Source organism: Vulpes lagopus, chromosome 4 (assembly GCF_018345385.1).
Source record: "Vulpes lagopus strain Blue_001 chromosome 4, ASM1834538v1, whole genome shotgun sequence".
Classification (NCBI taxonomy): domain Eukaryota; kingdom Metazoa; phylum Chordata; class Mammalia; order Carnivora; family Canidae; genus Vulpes; species Vulpes lagopus.
The window spans coordinates 85,950,339-85,969,057 of NC_054827.1; the positions used below are offsets into that span (position 1 = coordinate 85,950,339).

General features: G+C 38.8%; 1 long non-coding RNA gene and 1 pseudogene across 1 annotated transcript in view; both read left to right on the top strand.

Moving 5' to 3' along the window:
- LOC121489900 overlaps positions 1 to 18,719 on the top strand; it is a 45,517-nt gene that overhangs the window by 3,403 nt on the left and 23,395 nt on the right. The gene's annotated exons all lie outside the window — the stretch shown is intronic.
- LOC121489898 lies at positions 15,638 to 17,495 on the top strand (annotated as a pseudogene).

The window sequence follows — 18,719 nt, forward strand, 5'->3', positions numbered from 1 at the left end:
GGAAGAACCAGAGGAAAAAAGCACTTAACACCCATACCTGGAAAGTGAAGGGGAATCCTGAAAGGAAGAGTCCATAAAAAGGATGCTTCTGTATGTGAAGTCTCGAGCTAGCTCATGACCCCAAATGCACAAGACAAACTCAGAGGCTTAAAGAAAGGAACTGAGATTTGAATGCCCACCCACAAAAAATGAGACAAAGCCTGTAACACAAGTCTAAACAAGTTCATTGCCTACTAAAATGGTTTTTTTCATAAAGTATTAAAACAATTCAGAATATATACAAAATAACATGTCCAGGATAAAAATCCAGAATGTAAACTCACTACTGGTTCAGTGGTACTTTGAATTCTGGTCTTCTTCCATAATTTGCCTGCTACTGTTTTATTTTTTTCAAGTCCTCAAAATGACCAGTAGCTGCTGCAGGACTAGGAGTGTCCAAGACGCAGCCCTCAGGGAGCTGGCCTTCTAGCTGAGTCTTAACACTAGTGTGAGCAGATTCAAAACAAGCTGTTTAACTGTAGAGTATTTGAAGTGAAGGATGGCAAATCTAGAAAGGATGGCTGCAATCAGATTTTGCCAGTTGAAGGTTTTTTTTTTTTTTAAGATTTTATTTATTTATTCATGAGAGACAGAGGCAGAGACATAGACAGAGGAAGAAGCATGCTCTCTAGGGGGAGCCTGATGTGGGACTCCATCCCCAGAAGGGGATCACACACCCAGAGCCAAAGGCAGATGCTCAACAGCTGAGCCACCCAGGCGTCCCCAGTTGAAGTATTTTTTAATAACAGATCAAAGGGTTTCCATTTTATCCCGTAGAGCTTACGCAATGAAGAACTATACATAATTTTCTAGATTATGCAGTAGATATCATAAGATCTAGAGAAGAGAGTTATGTACTGAAGCATGTACCTGATGGATGCTTACTGAACTTTTTTGGAATATACAGAAAATAAGAGGGACAGGAAAATAATTGATGACCCTGTTGCTGGAAATAAAAATGAGATCTATGCCAGTGACATTTCTAATAGCTTCTCAAAAATCAATCTTTTAAGGTGCTTTAGAACTCTTACAATAAGGCCAATGGGTAAGAAATTAAGAGTCCCTTTTTAATTCTTTCAGCATCATTTTACAAATACTCTAATGAATATGAATTACATTTAGAATTTTTATTAGAGTTTTAAAAGATGTTTTAAATTTGATTTAATTAACAGTGTATTATTAGTTTCAGATGTAGAATTTAGTGGTTCATTAGTTGCACATCACACCCAGTGATCATTATCAAGTGCCCTTAATGACTATCACCCAGTTACCCCATCACCTCCCTCCCTTCCTTCGACACCCTCCCTCCCCACCCCAACCCTCAGTTTGTTTCCTAGAGTTGAGTCTCTTATGGTTGGTCTCCCTCTCTGTTTTCGTCTATTTTGCTAAAGAGTTTTTAAATCCATGAGTTTTGAGACTGCTCATGAGAATTTCCAAATATACAGATTTATAGAAATACATACCTTTAAAAAATCTTATTTTACAGGTCAGTAAAGTATCAGAGAAGTGATTGCCACATTACTAGTGATAGTTTTATTACCTGACATGCACATGGAGATGGCCAGGTGTTTTCATTTCTTCATTGGCAGTGTTGGTTTTCTCAGTAACAAGTTATAAGCAGTACTGCTTAATTTCAGAAGTAAAAAAAATGGTATCTGAAGTGTTTAACAGGAGAAACGCATTAGTGGAAGTTGCTTGAGGTCGCTTAACAATAAGGAATAGGAGTAATAGGACATCAGTATTCTCCCCTGAAAAAGTTGAAATCTTTTTCATATTCTGTTTAAACATGAGTAAGAATAGCATTGCGAATATTAATCACAAAAGGGAGGTGGCCCTCTGACTCTAACTCTCTTCTGGTGTATCTCTCAAGTTCGAGTTCCTAATCATTCTTTTTAGTGGTTACAGTGTCAAGTGCTTCAAATGAATACTTAAACCTAAATTGCGTATAAGTGGTAAGATTTCCAAGCTCTCTTCTCTGAAGGGAGTACTTACTCTGCTTCTCCTCTTATGTCTGAGGAAGTGTTACCTGATTTGGGCCCTAGATGGTCCCTTCAAAGGGAGCAGTGGGAAGTCTATATATGGAATTCTTTATATATGGAATTCTTTAAAATGGGGTAGGTGAGGAGAAAGCATTTTTTGATATCGACTGTATGCCAGTACCTTCTTAAATGTCAGATAGGTAAAAATGACAGAATTCTTGGCTCTCAATAACCAAAAACGTGTGTGGGTAAGATGCAGCCTGGTAAACCACTGGTAAGACAGTAATTAAGAAATTACTCTGGTAGTAAAGACTACAGAAATCTTTACTAGAATGAATAAGAATGAATCTAAATTCATTCTTCCTGGGAGATCTTAGAAAACTTTACAGTAGACTGTGTTGCAGACAACTGGAGAGGGAGGTTAGGGAGGTGATGGGGAGGAGTCAATAAAAAAGAAATAATCATTATTCCAGTAAGCTGAAAGGCTTTGTGTAAATGAGGTGTGTGCACAGAGGGAGAGAAGAATTTAAGGTAATACTTTATAAAGGATGAAAATGAACATAACCAAGTGACCAAAATGTATAGTACAGATTTAGTAACCACCGTAAGAAATCTACCTATAATTCTCTGGGTAAAAAATTAATGAACGGCTTTGGGTGAACTCCTTTAAGAGAATCACATAGTAGGAAAAAACTAACCATCCAAAAGGTTTGTTATAGGAAATAAATGGCCATGGAAAAAGAGAGATCCCACAAATATTTTAGGAAATATTTATAGACGAGGAAAATGTATAAAATCATATTGTACATATCCCGGAAGATGTGAACATATGATGGTGAGCTCTGTTAAGACGGACTGGGCACAGTCCATACCCCCAGAAAAACACTTATGCCCACAATACCCCAAGGAATAAATGGAGGGCAAATGTGGAATTGTGTCAAGCTGTGCCCAAGGCAGCTCAATATGGAAATCACTAGCAAGCTTTCAAATAGAACATTAGTTACCTTGGGTATATGTTGCTTTTAGATATCTAAACAATGTGTATTGAAGCAGGAGAGCAAACCAGATAGTGGAACTTCTCTTAAACTAGCTTGCACACTCTTCAGTCTGCAAGTATTGCTGCTTTTCCTGTATTGGGTATTTGTTTTACAAACATATTTAGGATGGTGGTGATGGTTATAGAGCACTGAAAGTGTGCTTAGTGCCATATAACTGTACACTTAAAATGGTTAGAATGGTAAATTTTATGTATGTTTTACTACAACTTAAAAAAGTAGGGCAGCCCCGGTGGCTCAGCGGTTTGGCGCCACCTTCCGCCTGGGGTGTGATCCCGGAGACCCGGGATCGAGTCCCACGTCAGGCTCCCTGCATGGAGCCTGCTTCTTCCTCTGCCTGTGTCTCTGCCTCTTTCTCTCTCTCTCTCTTTCTCTGTGTCTCTCAGGAAATATCAGAAAAACTGATATTTAACCTTTAACAGTACTTTCATCTTCTCTTGAAGTTCATTTTTACATCTTTTATTTACAATTCTAAGGAGCTGTTCTTAAATTTAAGAATCAAGTTGTTACCTGTGTATAATTTCCCTTTCTTATAAAGAAAAATCAGTTACCAATTTGAATTTAGAAAGTGCTCTTCTTGGAGAACAAAGCATTGACCCCTTCCCCTCTGTTATACATTTTATGCTCTCAAGCTTCCCGAATAGTTATGAATGGTAGTACTCATTACATACTAATACTCATGAACAGTGATAGTCATTTACACTTGGGGGAAAACTAAGATATGGAGAGAGTAACATTAAATCTGTCAAAACTGGATCCAGGATTTGAAATGTTTGGTCCCTTTCCTGTGCTCAGAGATATGGCCATGTCACCTTCCTGTGGTTGCCTAACAATTCTTTCTGTTATTTCTCAGGTTCATAGTAAATATTAATACCTAGAAAATATTCATCTGTCCTCAGTTTCATATTTCTTCTGAATCTCATAATGAAGCCCTATTTGGAGGTGGTTGGACTCTTTCCCCATCCCCAACCACCCTTCCCTGCCACATACTCATGATGAATATATTTCTAGAAAAGAGGAAAAACAGGCTAGAAAGGTGATAGCAGCTTGAAAGAGCAAAAAATATCTCATCAGTATAATGAGAAACGGGATCTGAGAGAGAACAATTATTTAGTGTATTAAAACACAGGATGGCAAAAGACAAATTGATCTGTTTTAAACTAAAGTGTTAGACCATTTAAGTGAATGTTAAACTGTGCCAGGGAGTTTGTTGAATATAATGTGTTACTTAAACTTTTAGTAACAAACTTTTTAGCTGTTTACAAGAGAGAAATGTCATAGCACTGTCAACCAAATTGTTGTGAAATGAATAAAGTGCATAGAAGACTTTAAAACCAACCCTGTTTTACTCATTAAAGTCTCCTAGTGCTTCATTAATTTTAATGGTATAATCTGGTTCTGATTGAAGTGCACCGGAATGTAGTTAGTGCCTCATCAGTACTGATGAGTTCCCAATGATTCAGGCCATGATGGCAAATTACATATCTGTCTGTCTACTCCATGCATGTTTGCCCATGTCTTCAGAAGCACAGCTTTTGCATTCCAGGAACCCAGTGTTTTCTTTTTTGACCTCGTGTATATCATGCAAAAGAGATTTCTGTTTTCAGAGCTGCTTTTATACAAGTGAGTTCTGTGCAAACAAAGATTTTGTGGAGATACCAAAATATAACATTTCTGTCCCTTATCTTCAGATTCAATATATAGATAGCCTGTATGAGTCAAAAGCATTTTTGAAAAGTAGTCTGATGTATATGTTAAAAAGTAAATGACAGGATCCCTGGGTGGCTCAGCAGTTTAGTACCTGCCTTTGGCCCAGGGCATTATCCTGAAGTCCTGGGATCAAGTCCTTCATCGGGCTCCCTGCATGGAGCCTGCTTCTCCCCCTGCCTGTGTCTCTGCCTCTCTCTCCCCCCGCCTCATGAATAAATAAAATCTTTTTTTAAAAAAAAGTAAATGACAGAATCAGTTCACTGCATTTCCACTGTAACTCTAAGATTCATAAAACTAAAAATTTTAATAGTTTATATAAACTTATATAATTTTTCTAAATTTTTATTTATTTATGATAGGCACACAGTGAGAGAGAGAGGCAGAGACACAGGCAGAGGGAGAAGCAGGCTCCACGCAGGGAGCCCGATGTGGGACTCGATCCTGGGTCTCCAGGATCACGCCCTGGGCTGCAGGCGGCGCTAAACCGCTGCGCCACCGGGGCTTCCCAAATTTTATATTTTTAAATTCAAATATAATTAGCATACAGTGTTACATTAATTTCAAGTATGCAATATAATGATTCAGCAATTCTATCCATTACTCAGTGCTCATCATAAGTATACTCTTAATCCCCTTTACCTATTTCACCTGTTTCCCTCCCCTCCCTACCCCACCCACCTTCCTTCTGGCAACCACTGGTTCTCAATAATAAGAGTCTGGTTTCTTGTTTCTTTTTTCTGTTCCTTGAACTCCACTTGTGAGTGAAATCATATGGTATTTGTCTTTCTCTGACCGATTTCACTTTGCATTATACCCTCTAGATTCATCCATGTTGCAAATGACAAGATTGCATTCTTTTTTTATGGCTGAGTGATATTCCATTGTGGTGTGTATGTGTACGCCATATCCTCTTAAATCCTGCTTTTACAATTCCATAATTCTATCTCTCAAACTGATTTACTCATTGTCAAACATAATTTATTCTTACAGAAAGAACAGATAATTGTGGTGCACCTCTTTAATCTTTGAGGTATTTTTTTTATCTGGTATGAGTATTTTCGTAGCACTAGGATAAGTGACTCAGTGAACATATGGGCTCAAAGCAAGAGGTCAAACAATTTAACCCCTTCCTTACCTTAGGACAGAACAGGAACACTTAGCTGTTCCTAGCAACTGGATATGGCTCTCTTTGACGATGTGAAGGCATGTCCACCAGATGGGACCTCTCATTTTTCTCGTTTCCATGATAACCATTTCCCTTCTTTTCACACAGGTTTGTTTTTTTTTTTTGTTTTTGGTTTGTTTTTGTTTTTGTTTTTTTGTTTTACAGAAAGGATAAAATTAGTTGATTTGGCTTTCTTTCCTGAATCATTTGATTGTAGATTCACAGTTCTTTCATTTGGTCTTCCAGATGACTAATCATCATTATGTGTAGATTTTTCTAGTTTAATTCTCAGACAGTAATTTATTTACCTTTCTTTCTTGAGGTTTTGAGGATCCCTCATATATGCATCATTTCTTAATAAAATTATAAGCCCCTGTAAAGATCTCTCTACATATATAAGAAAAATAAATTTGGTTGACCCTTAAGTAGTGTGGGTTTGGACCACATGGATATGTGCGGTCCATATATATGTGGATTTTTTTTGGTAAAGTACTATATTCCTTAATGATTTTATTTTTAGTTTCATTATGTATGCATAATACATATAAAATATGAATATAGGTCAATTGAATATGCTATCAGCCTATCAGTTAAGTTTTGGGGAGTCAAAAGTTTTTTTTTTTTTTTTTTTTTTTTTGGAGTCAAAAGTTTTATGTGGACTTTTGACTGTGTAGGGGATTAGCACCCTTAACCCTCACATTGTGCAAGGGTCAGCTGTATTTTTAATGTTAAAAGATGGTATTTCATTTCTACCATGATTATTGAGTTAAATACAGTAGATAGCAGCACCTGGGTAGCTTAGTGGTTGAGCATCTGCCTTTAGCTCAGGTTGTGATTCGGGGTCCCGGGATTGAGTCCCACATCAGGCTCCCCACAGGGAGCCTGCTTCTCCCTCTCCCTTGTCTCTGCCTCTCTCTCTCTCTCTCTCTCTCTCTCTCTCTCTCTGTATCTCTCATAATAAATAAGATCTTTTTTAAAAATATAGTAGATATTCCATAATTTATACCAAAGTTTTCCTCTATTAAACGTAATAGCTATACATCTCACATTAAAAAATTAGTCTTTATTCCATTTTAAATTTTAAAAAGCTGTTCTAAAATACTTTTGACATTCAGAAAGGAATATGAGGTTTTTGTCTGGGGACCAGCAGGTGAGAAGGGGAATCATCATTGTGAAAGGGATAATCCTGATAGGAGATATAGAGCTGCTTTTTACACAATGGGATAGGAGAAATAGGTGTGGAACCCAGGTGATCCACTTGGACACCTGGTATTTCCTTGTATTGTAACAATGTAAAACAACCCCAGCCCAAGAAGGATGTAATTGCCAAGGCCTTAGAACTAAAGGTCTTGCTCACAACAGAAGGTAAGGCGCCAAGGTGATAGTTTGAAATGAGGGAAATTTAGAAAGGATGATGGAAGAGGCTAAAGAGAAATACCAGTTGCAACAATGGATATTTAGTTCATACCACTACCCTCCCCTCTTTTCTGAGATCTTTCTTAGAAGGGAGATCCATAGAAGCCACAGAAAGCTTCTCCTAGAAGTCCATATGATGCAAAGAGTGTATATATAAATCCACTAAGAAAACTTAAAAATTCTAAATAGGAATTCATCTAATAAGTTTAAAATACATGAGCCCAAAATGACAGAACTTTTTAAAGAGGAAATAAACAAATACATGACATTCCTTTCTCCGTATGACATAGGACAAGTTGACAAAGTATCAAGAAGAACCCAAAGGCCTTAAACAAGATTATCAACTGTATCTGGATCTGCCAGGAAGCAGGTGCCATGGCAGGATTGAACATTCAAGTGCTATTTATAGGAGGGAGCAGGAGAAGGGAGATACGTTCAAAACATGATACTGAACAAGAAAGGAGAAAAGTCCCAGGCTACAATACAGGTCCAGGAAAGTTTCACACAGGCCCACGGGGGGCATCTTCCTGCCTCTTAGAAGAGGCTTGCGTGTCCTAAGGCAGGAATGGGCCTTGCTCGCTTATGAACTGAAATCAGAGTACAGGAAGCCTGGAGTCAGTATGAACATGATGATTGATCCAGAGGGGTTGTACCTGGAGTTGTCAGTATGTCTCCTGCAAGAGAAGATCTCGGTGATATATTTTCATGGTCACTACCATTTACTCTTTGCATCATATGATCTCTCTTGACTTATTGTATTTTTAAAAATTTTAATTCCAGCAGAGTTAACATACGTGTTACATTCCTTTCTGATGTACAGTGTACTGATTGAAGAATCCTATATATTACTCAGTGCTCATCACAATAAGTGTACTCTTAAACCCCTTCACCTATTTCATCCATCCTCCACACCGCCACCCCTCTGGTGAACATAAGTTTGTTCATAAGTTTGTTCTCATGAGAATGTTTCTTGGTTGTTTGTTTCTTTGTTTGCTGTGTCTTTTAAATTCCATATATGAGTGAAATCCTACAAAATTTATCTTTCTCTGACTGCTTTCACTTAGTGTTATACTATTAGATCTATCCATATTGTAGCAAGATTTTATTCTTTCTTATGGCTGAGTAATAGTCCATCGTCTCTGTGTGTACCACATCTTTATCCCTTCCTCTATTAATGGACACTTGGACTGCTTTCCTAATTTGGCTATTAATAGTAAATAAAGCTACAGCAAACATGGGTGCATATATCTTTTCAAATTACTGTTTTTGTGTTCTTTATATTTTTTGGAATTTAAACCTTTATCAGGATTTACACCTTTATTATTAGCAAATATCTTCTCCCATTCATTAGGTTGTCTTTTAGTTTTGTTGACTGTTTCTTTGCTCTGTAGAGGCTTTTTATTTTTATGTAGTCCCAATAGTTTCTTTTTGCTATTGTTTGCCTTGTCTCAGGAGTCAGGCCTAGAAAATGTTGCTACAGCCAATGTCAGAGAAACTGCCTGTGCTTTCTTTTAGGATTTTTATGACTTCAGGTCTCACATTTAGAATCCTTAGTTCGAGTTTATTTTTGTGTATGATATAAGAAAGTGGTCCACTTTCATTCTTTTGCATATAATTGTCCCAACAACCATATGTTGAAGAGACTTTTTCCCATTCCTTGTTCTTGCATATAAATTTCCCAACACCATTTGTTGAAGAGACTTTTTCCCATTCCTTGTTCTTGCCTCCTTAGTCAAAGAATAATTGGCCATATAATTATGGGTTTATTTCTGGGCTCTCTATTCTGTTCCATGGATCTATGTGTCTATTTTTGTGCCAGCACCATACTGTTTTTGATTACTGCAGCTTTATAGTTTATCTTGAAATCTGGGATTATAATACTTGCAATTTTGTTCTTCTTTTTCAAGATTGCTTTGGCCATTTGAGTTTTTTTAATGGTTCCATACAAATTTCAGGATTTAGGATTGTTCAAGTTCTGTGAAAAATGCTGTTAGTATTTTGATAAGGATTGAATTAAATGTGTAGATTTCCTCAGGTAGCATAGACTTTTAACAATATTTGTTCTTCCAACCCATGAACATAGGGTTTTTTTTTCCATTTCTTTGTGTCATCCTCAATTTCTTTCATCAGTGTTTTATAGTTTTCAGAGTACAGGTCTTTAACTTCCTTGGTTAAGTTTATTTCTAGGTATTATTTGGGGGACAATTGTAAATAGGATTGTTTTCTTAATCTCTCTTCCATTTCATTATTAGTGTATAGAAATGCAATGGATTTCTGTATATTGATTTTGTATACTGCAACCTTACTGCATTCATTTATCAATTCTAGTAGTTTTTTGTGTGCATGTGCAGTATTTAGGGTTTTCTCTGTATACTATGGCATCTACATGTTGTAATGGTTTTAGTTCTTCACTAACGATTTGGATGTATTTTATTTCTTTTCTTTGACTACTATGGCTAGAACTTCCAGTACTATGTTGAATAAAAGTGGTGAAAGTGGACATCCTTGTCTTATTCCTGATCTTAAGGGAAAGAGCTCTCAGGTTTTCATCATTGTGTATGATGTTAGCTGTGGGTTTTTCAGATATGGCTTTTTATTATCGTGAGGTATGTTCCCACTAAACTTACTTTATTGAGGGTTTTTTTGTTTTGTTTTGTTTTTTTAGATTTTATTTATTTATCAATGAGAGATACACAGAGAGAGAGGCAGGCTCCCTGCAGGGAGCCTAATGCGGGACTCGATCCCTGGACTCCAGGATCATGCCCCGGGCCAAAGGCAGGCACTAAGCCGCTGAGCCACCCAGGGATCCATCCCTTATTGAGGGTTTTTATTTTGAACGGAAGTTGTACTTTGTCAAATGCTTTTTCTGTATTGAAATACTCATACAGTTTTTATCTTTTCTTGATGTGATATATCATGTTGATTAATTTGAAAATATTGAACCACCTTTGCATCTCAGAAATAAATCCCACTTGATCTTGGTCAGTGATTTTTTTGATGTATTGTTGGATTCAGTTTGCTGTTATTTTGTTGATTTTTGGACATCTATGTTCATCAGAAGTACTGTTGTGTAGTTCTCTTATAGTGTCTTTATCTGGTTTTGATATCAGAGTAATGCTGGCCTCAGAAGGAATTTGGAAGCTTTCCTTTCTCTTCTCCTTTTTGAAATAATTTGAGAAGAAAGAAACTTTTTTTAAATGTTTGGTAGAATTTACTTGTGAAGCCACCTGATCCTGGACTCTTTTTTTGTTGGGAGTTTTTTGATCACTGATTCAATTTCATTAATTGGTCTGTTCAAATTTTCTATTTCTTCCTCATTCAGTTTTTGGAGGTTATAGATTTCTGGGAACTTACCCATTTCTTCTAGGTTGTCCAATTTGTGGGCATATAATTTCTCATAAATTCTCTTGTATCTCTTTGGTGTTGATATTTCTCTTTCAATTCTGATTTTGAGTCCTTTTTTTTTTTTTTTTTTTTTTTTTAAGAGTCTGTCTAAAGGTGTATCATTTCTGTTGATCCTTTCAAGGAACCAGCTCCTGGTTTCATTGTTAGATTTTTTTTTTTTTTTTAAGATTCTATTTCACTTATTTTTGCTCCAATCTTTATGATTTCCTTCCCTCTACTGCTTTTGGGTTTTCTTACCCAAAGAAAAAAAAGAATAGTTTTTGGTGCATCCCCAAAATTTTGGACCATTGTGTTTCGTTTCCTTTTTTTTTTTTTTTTTTTTAAGATTTTATTTATTTATTCATGAAAGAGAGAGAGGCAGAGACACAGGCAGAGGGAGAAGCAGGATCCTTGCAGGGAGCCTGAGGTGGGACTTGGTCCCGGGTCTCCAGGATCAGGCCCTGAACTGAAGGGGGCGCTAAACCACTGAGCCACCTGGGCTACCCCCAGCTTTCCTTTCACTTCCATTTGAATGGTAAGTGCTTTTCCATTCCTTCACTTTTCATCTGCATGTGTCTTTAGGTCTGAAATAAGTCTCTTATAGGCAGCATATAGATGAGTATTTCCTTTATATCCATTCTGTCACCCTGTGTCTTTTGATTGGGGTATTTAGTCCCTTTACATTCCAAGTAATTATTGATAGGTACATAGTTGTTGCCACTTTGTTACTCAGTGTATAATTGTGCGGGTTTTTTTTGTTGTTGTTTTTGTTTTTTAAAGATTTTATGTATTTATTCATGAGAGACACAGGCAGAGCGAGAAGCAGGCTCCATGCAGGGAGCCTGATGTGAGACTCGATCCCGGGTCTCCAGGATCACACCCGGGGCTGCAGGCAGCACTAAACCACTGAACCACCCAGGCTGCCCTTTAGTTGATTTTATAATTCTTCTCTGTTCCTTTCTTTTCTTTTTATCTCTCCTTCTATTCTGAATAATAGCCTTACTGGATAGAGTATAGAGTATTCTTGGCAGTAGGTGTTTCTCCCTTTCAACATTTTGAAGATATCATGCCACTTTCTTCAGTCTTGCAAAGTTTCTGCTGAAAAATTAGCTGATAGCCTTTCCCTTGTATGTAACTGTTTCCTTTCCTCTTGGCTGCTTTCAGAATTCTCTCTTTATCACTACTGTTTGCCATTTTAATCCATGTTCCTTGGCGTAGCCCTTCTTGGATGGATTTTATTGGGAGCTCTGTGTACCTTTTGGATCTGGATCTTTGTTCTCTTCCCCAGATAAGGAAGTTTTCATCTATTTCTTCTAATAAATTTGCTGCCCCCCCTTTTCTCTCTTCTGCTTCTAGGATCCCTGTAATATGAATATTATTATGCCTGATGGTGTTACTGAGTTCCAAAATGTGTTTTCATTTATTATTATTTTTTTCTCTCTGCTCTTCAGCTTGATTGTTTTCCATCTCTCTGTCCTCCAGGTTTCTCAACCATTCTTCTCTAGTCTACTATTTATTTCACCTAGTGTATTTTATATTTCACTTACTAAATTCATCTCTGATTGGTTCTTTTTTATGGTCTGTCTGGATCTCACTAAGGTTCTCTACTGTTTTCTCAAGACCAATGAGTATCTTTATGATGGTCACCCTTTATATTCTGTGTCAAGCATATTACTTATCTCCATTTAGCTCTCTTGCAGTGATTTTGTCCTGTTCTTTCATTGGGATATATTCCTCTGTCTCCTCATTTTGTCTAACTCTTTGTGCCTGTTTTTGTCTCTTTTGCTTTTGAAAGCAGTGGTCTTATGAAGAAGAGGTCCTGTAGTGCTCTGCAGTGCAATGTCACCTGTTCACCAAAACCTGCACTTGGGTGTTTCCTATGTGTGTTGCATGCATCCTATTGTTGTGGCTGAGCCATGTTTGTCTTCATGCCAGCTACCTGCAATGTTTCTCTTTGCCCATTGGAGACAGGGTTAAGTCCCTGTGTTGTTACTGGTCCAGTCTGGAGCCACTGGGGGTGAGTTGAGTCAGAGCAGGTGTTTGCCAGAGCTGCAGGAGGACTGAACTGCAGGATATTTTACCTATGGTTGTCCCCCGAGAAGCTTTGGTTGGTAGATAGGACCTGCATTCAGACCAGATATCTATTCCCAGCCCACTGCTAGGGACAGGGTTACACTGGTATGGGTAATTATCTCCCCCTCTACACCCAGGGAAGGAATCTTTTGGAAGGGTGCTCATCCCTGCCAGGGCTACTTGCACAATGCCAGGTTTATGGCAGTGCTTTGCATGGGCTCTAGCCAAGGGTTATTGGAGGGAGCAGGTCTGCAGGACAATGTGAGGGCAGGACATAGAGTCTTAGCAAGATTTACATAGATCTGCAGGAAGGGACCTGAAACTGTTTTTAGAAAACTCTTGCTGCAGGGCTAGGAGAGATTCTACAGGGGAGTGCAGAGGTGGGGCATTTGTGTCAGTAAGGTCCACAAACATCTGTTATGGGAAGGGACCTGCAGTTGCCCAAAACTCCTGCTGAGGCTGGCTATATTGGAGAGGGCAAATCCACAGACCTATCCACGGGCAGGGTGCATTCTTAGTAAGCGAGGTGGAGAATGCAGTTTCCTGCAGGTGTCTGTATATCTTGTCTGGGGGGCAGAGGAAAGAAATGGTGCCCACCAGTTCTCCTGTTGTTGGAGAAGTCTCCCAATGATCCCTGCCCCTCCAGCATGGGCTGTGAGATTAGTAAGCATATCTTCCTTCCATATACCCCAGGTGTTTTTTAAAAGCAAAGGGAATAGGAACTATAGAATAGAAACAGAGTGCATTTCAATTAATAAAGATAATTATTATGTGAAACTTATTTGGGTTGTATATTTATACATCTATATACTCCTATATGCACTGGATTCTAATACAAAATTTTTCTACATAAGTTACAGCAAAAAAAAGTCACTGCCTTATTATTTATTCATCATAAAAACTTTGTGAGGCAGGAATTACCTCCATTTTACAAATGAAATCAAGATTCTATTAAGTTAAAAAGAATCTAACCAAAGAGGTGAAAGGTCTGTACTATGAAAACTATAAAGCACTTCTGAAAGAAATTGAAGATGACGCAAAGAAATGGAAAGACATTCCATATTCATGGATTGGAAGAACAAATATTATTAAAATATCTCTATTATCCAAAGCAATCTACACATTTAGTCTGTCAAAATACAAACAGCATTTTTCAAAGAACTAGGACGAAGAATCCTAAAATGTGTATGGAACCATGAAAAACCAGAATAGCCAAAGCAACCTTGAAAAAGAAGAGCAAAGCTAAGGCATCACAATTCCAGACTTTGTTATATTACAAAGCTGTAGTGATAAAAACACTGTGACACTGGGACAAAAACAGACATGTAGATCCATGGAACAGAATGGAAAACCCAGAAATGAACCCACAACTATATGGTCAACTAATCTTTGACAAAGCAGGAAAGAATATCCAATGGAAAAAAGACAGTCTTTACAACAAATGGTGCTGGGAAAACTGAAGAGCCACATGCAGAAGAATGAAAGTAGATCACTTTCTTACACCATACACAATACATAAAATGGATGAAAGACTTAAATGTGACACAAGAAACCATCAAAATCCTAGAGAACACAAACACTAACCTTTTTTACTTTGCTTGTAGCAACTTCTTAGTAAATACATCTTCTGAGGCAAACAAAGGCAAAAATAAACTATTGGGACTTTATCAAGTTAAAAAACTTCTGCACAGCGAAGGAAACAATCAACAAAATTAAAAGGCAGTCTACGGAATGGGAGAAGATATTTGCAAACGGCATATCTGATAAAGGGTTAGTATCCAAAATATATAAGAATTTACAGAACTCGGGATCCCTGGGTGGCGCAGCGGTTTGGCGCCTGCTTTTGGCCCAGGGCGCGATCCTGGAGACCCGGGATCGAATCCCACATCAGGCTCCCGGTGCATGGAGCCTGCTTCGCCCTCTGCCTATGTCTCTGCCTCTCTTTCTCTCTGTGACTATCATAAATAAATTTTAAAAAAATTTAAAAAAAAAAGAATTTACAGAACTCAATAATCCAAAGCCAAATAATTCAACGCAGAAGACATGAATAGACATTTCTCTGAAAAAGACATACAGTTGACTAACAGACACATGAAAAGGTGCTCAACATCACTTATCATCAGGGAAATACAAATCAAAACTACAATAAGATACCACCTTTCATCTCTCAGAATGACTAAAATTAACAACACAGGAAATAACGGATGTTGGTAAGAATGCAGAGGAAGGGAAACCCTTTTACACTGTTGGTGGGAATGCAACTGGCGCAGCCACTGTGGAAAACAGTATGGAGCTTTCCTTAAAAAGTTAGAAATAGCCCCCCCCCCCCCCCCGCCTTCCCCGCAAGCGGACGCGGCGGCGTCTCGGTCTCACTTTTTCTTATTTTCCCCCCTTTCCCCCCTTTTTTTTCCTTTTCCCTCTCCCCCCCCCCTTTTTCACCATTTCCCCTCAGAGACGCTTCTCCCGGGCAGGGGCAGAGCCGGTCTCACCCCCCGCCTCTCCCCGGCCCCCGCCGCCCTATGGCGAGAGGGAACCCCCCTCCCCACCCGGGCATTAGCGGCGGCGGTTGGAGGAGTGGGGCCGGCGGTGGCCGCGGCAGCCTCAGGTCGGGGGCAGTCATGGAGCTGGTTCGCTGACCCGCCGGCCGCAGCCGTGCGTCCCGACGCTCGATCGCCTGCACCCCCACCCCCGGCCCGGCTCCCCCTCTTCTCCCTCCTCAGTCGGTCCCGTCCGCGTCCCGCGCGCCCAGCCGCCGCGCGCTGAGGAAAATGGGGTGGTAACAGGCCCCCGGATGACCCCGCGTGACCGCTGTGAGGCCTACAGCCCCGCCGGGGAGGAGGAGGAGGAAGAGGAGGAGAAGGTAGCTACATCAGGCTGGGAGGCAGGCAGATCCAAAGGATATCATGAAGTTTCCAGGGCCTTTGGAAAACCAGAGATTGTCTTTCCTCTTGGAAAAGGCAATCTCTAGGGAAGCCCAGATGTGGAAGGTGAATGTGCCAAAAATGCCTACAAATCAGAATGTTTCTCCATCCCAGAGAGATGAAGTGATTCAGTGGCTGGCCAAGCTCAAGTACCAATTCAACCTTTACCCAGAAACATTTGCTCTGGCTAGCAGTCTTTTGGACAGGTTTCTAGCCACTGTAAAGGCCCACCCAAAATACCTGAGTTGTATTGCGATCAGCTGTTCTTTTCCTAGCTGCCAAGACTGTTGAGGAGGATGAGAGAATTCCAGTACTGAAGGTGTTGGCAAGAGACAGTTTCTGTGGATGTTCTTCATCTGAAATTCTAAGGATGGAGAGAATTATTCTGGATAAGTTGAATTGGAATCTTCACACAGCTACACCATTGGATTTTCTTCACATTTTTCATGCCATTGCAGTGTCAACTAGGCCTCAGTTACTTTTCAGTTTACCCAAACTGAGCCCATCTCAGCATTTGGCAGTCCTTACCAAGCAACTCCTTCACTGTATGGCCTGTAACCAACTTCTACAATTCAAAGGATCCATGCTTGCTCTGGCCATTGTTAGTTTGGAAATGGAGAAACTTATTCCTGACTGGCTTCCTCTTACAATTGAACTGCTTCAGAAAGCACAGCACACCCTGGTGACCTGTGACAAAGGAGTGTTCAGATTACATCCCTCCTCTGTCCCAGGCCCAGATTTTAGATTTCTCCAAGGACAACAGCAAACCAGAAGTGCCAGTCAGAGGTGCAGCAGCCTTCTACCATCATCTCCCAGCTGCCAGTGGGTGCAAGCATACCTCTGCTAAACGCAAAGTAGAGGAAATGAAAGTGGATGACTTCTATGATGGAATCAAACGGCTCTATAATGAAGATAAACATTTACTTTTGTGATAAATTATAATCAACATTATTTAAGCATATAAAGACCAAAAGAAAAAAAAGTAAAATTCAGAAGATCCAGTTTTTTTTTTTCAAGTAAAAATTTTTTTGTAGTGTTTGTCAGTTCCATCCTTTCTCTACTAAAATGTAATGGAGATTGTACCCATATCAAAAATTCATATTCAGTGTTTTTTTTTAAGTTCCAAAATTCATAGCTGGCACACACCCTGTCTCCAGCATCCTGATTTAATTTTCCTCGTTTTTGTTTGCTGCTTTATTGACTACTTAATGAACTTTATGCATGTTGATCTGTATAGCCTGACTTCCACTGATTAGGAAACCCTCAAAATTACTATTTAGCAATTTAGTGAATAAATTATTTCAGTCTGGCAGCCATGTTTAATCCACGATTCAGATTGATCCAAAAAGGGTTCTTCAAAATTGCCCCATGTAAATGAGAGGTGGGAATAGAAAAAGGACTAGCATTACCACATTGATTTTGTGTTTGTCTCATTCCAGTTCCTGGAGTTCAGAAACAAAATTATTGTTTTCATTTTTATCTTAATTTAGAACTTAAAAGTGGCATGTAATTATAATTAGGGCACTGTTAGATTTGTTGAAAGCATATTGGACATTTGTATAAAAGAATTTGTGATAAAGTTAATATATCCAGGTGCTCACCAAAGAAATATCAAATGATTATGGTTTTGGTTTCTTTTGTTTTTGGTAACTGGTCAGTTTTCACTCATTTATAATCAGTAGGAGAGACTCTCTAGATATTGGGACAGCTCTATGATTTGGGTCTGTAACATGTAATAACTGAATTCAGTACCCTAGATTTATGTTAAGCTATTAGTATTTTCTTGATGAAAATTACCCTACCTGTATTTCTCCTAATTTCTGGATCCTGGGCTCCTTGTGCAGTCTGAGGAAGGTATTGCAGTCAGAACCGTGTACTGATGATAAAAGCCTCTGGTAGCAATAAAGTTGTCCTTAACCTTTGAAAAAAAAAAAAAAGTTAGAAATAAAACTACCCTATGACCCAGCAGTTGCACTACTAGGTGTTTACCCAGAGGACACAAAAATACTGATTTGAAGGGATACATGCACCCTGATGCTTATAACAGCATTATCAACAGCCAAATTATGGAAAGAACCCAAATATCCATCGACTGATAAATGGAGATAAGAAACTACATTTATATATGATATAAATATATTACAATTTCATTCAAATTCAAAATCAACCATCAAAAAGAGTGAAATCTCATTTACAATGTTGTGGATTGAGCTAGAGTGTATTATGCTAAGTGAAATAACTCAGGGAAAGACAACGTATGATTTCAGTCATGTGTGGAATTTAGGAAACAAAAACAGATTAACGTAATGGGGGGGGGGGCAAACCATACAACAGACTGATGCTGGAGGGAACGTGGGCAGAGTGAGAGGTTAAATGGGTGATAAGTATTAAGGAGGACACCTGTAATGAGCACTGTGTTGTATATGTAAGTGACAAATCACTAAATTCTATATCTGAAACTAATATTCCACTGTTAACTGGAATTTAAAATTTGAAAAAGAGGCAGCCCTGGTGGCGCAGTGGTTTAGCGCTGCCTGCAGCCCAGGGCATGATCCTGGAGACCCTGAATGGAGTCCCATGTCAGGCTCTCTGCACGGAGCCTGCTTCTCCCTCTGCCTGTGTCTCGGCCCCTCTCTCTCTCTCTCTCTCTCTCTATCTATCTCTGTGTGTCTCTATGAATAAATAAAATCTTCAAAAAAATAAAATTTGAAAAAGAATAATAAAAGTATGAAAAAAAAATGCCGTTATTCATATAGTTGAATAATGGCAGAGCCAGAGTTTATGGCAGATCTTTTGACCTCAAAACAACTTGTGTCTGCTTCCAAAACATGTTCTTATATGACTTTTGGCCTGAGGGAGAATAACCAAGTCTCCATAAACAGACATACTTATGATAGTGTAGCAGCGCAGAAGTCAAGGAGAAGGACACAGGTTTCTCTTTCCCCACGCAAGAGAACCAGAATGATTTCCTAGCCAT